Source organism: Otolemur garnettii, unplaced genomic scaffold (genome assembly GCF_000181295.1).
Source record: "Otolemur garnettii isolate 467f Iridium unplaced genomic scaffold, OtoGar3 scaffold00153, whole genome shotgun sequence".
NCBI classification, from domain to species: domain Eukaryota; kingdom Metazoa; phylum Chordata; class Mammalia; order Primates; family Galagidae; genus Otolemur; species Otolemur garnettii.
In genome coordinates this window covers 1,153,793-1,155,294 of record NW_003852548.1, presented here as the reverse complement: position 1 = coordinate 1,155,294, position 1,502 = coordinate 1,153,793, and the positions used below count along the sequence as shown (strand labels likewise).

The 1,502-nt window shown below is 37.1% G+C and overlaps 1 pseudogene; it reads left to right on the top strand.

The window, feature by feature from the left end:
- Positions 1 to 105: 105 nt before the first annotated feature.
- LOC100952350 lies at positions 106 to 688 on the top strand (annotated as a pseudogene).
- Positions 689 to 1,502: the final 814 nt, after the last annotated feature.

Here is a 1,502-nt window from a genome sequence, read left to right as displayed (position 1 = left end):
TGTGATGCTACTGCACTCTACCCAGGGGGACAGCTTGAGGCTCTGTCTCAAAATAAATAAATAAATAAATAAATAAATAAAATAAACAAAGATATCCTTTCTGTCTCTACTGGTTTGAGACCCTTGTGCCGCTGAGATGCCAGCTTACCATTCTTCTCTCATGGACCCTGACACCAAACTCATTGGAAACATGACACTCTTACCTATATCAGAAGTCAGTTCAAAGGACCTGCCCCTAGAGAGACCACAGATACAGATATTCAAGGCCAATATCTTCATCAAAAACTATGAAATTAAGAATGAAGCTGATAGGACCTTGATATATATAACTCTCTACATTTCTGAGTGTCTAAAGAAACTCCAAAAGTACAATTCCAAAAGCCAAGGTGAGAAAGAAATGTACACACTGCGAATCACTAATTTTCCCATTCCTGGAGAGCCTGGTTTTCCACTTAACACAATTTATGCCTAATCTACAAACAGGAAGATGAAGTGATGAGAGCCTATTTACAACAGCTAAGGCAAGAGACTGGACTGAGACTTTGTAAGAAAGTTCTTGACCCTCAGAATGACAAACCCAGCAAGTGGTGGACTTGCTTTGTGAAGAGATAATTCATGAACAAGAGTCTGTCAGGACCTGGACAGTGAAAGCAGCCTGGGCAGCCACTATCTCTAGCACCCTGGACAGCATTTTCTATAAGATGTACACAATCCTTTGCCTTTATTTCATAACATTTTATATAGAAGAGAGATGAGCATGTCTATACTTGAAAAGCTGTTGATCAAGATTCGGGTGGGGGAGGGAGGTGGGTTGTCAACAGTGATTGAAATTTTCTGCAGTATTAAGCTGGTGCTTGATACAAGAATAAAAAAAATTTCTATCCAAAAAAAAAGATATCCTTTCTGTATCACAAACTGTTCCCAGACTATTTCACAATCTTTGTTGCATTCATCAGGGTTTTTTAATAATGATAAGAATGACTTTACTTTTTTCTTTTTTATGATTATGGCCTTTAAAAGAGTAGCAAGTCATTTTGCTGTCCTTTCAAAAAAAGTAGCTGGGAAAATAACAATGTAGCAGAGCCAAAGCTGAAAATTATTTTCAAGGACTAAGTAAAGGAATGTGTGGTATTTGCTATATGTTATCTGTTAAAATAGCCAACTGTGGTGAGATAGCTTTGACAAAAAAGAAGGGATTTTTACAAATGCAAAACAAAGTGTTACTTCTCTGGGTATAATAACTACAGTTTCAAGGGCAGGGAAAAGTACATCAGAACAAGATAAAAAATGGATTATATGTCCTGAGAATCAGAATGCCCTATTCATTACCACTATGAGAATGACCATGAATAAGAAACTGTGTTTCATTTACAACAACACACAAAAAAAACAGAGAGTGACAAAAGGAGGAAGAAAGTTCTGGTAGCCACAGGAGTTAGTTGCTTTGACTATGGGCATGATAGTATCAGAATTTCAAAAGTGACAGTGAAAGTAGGCAGATA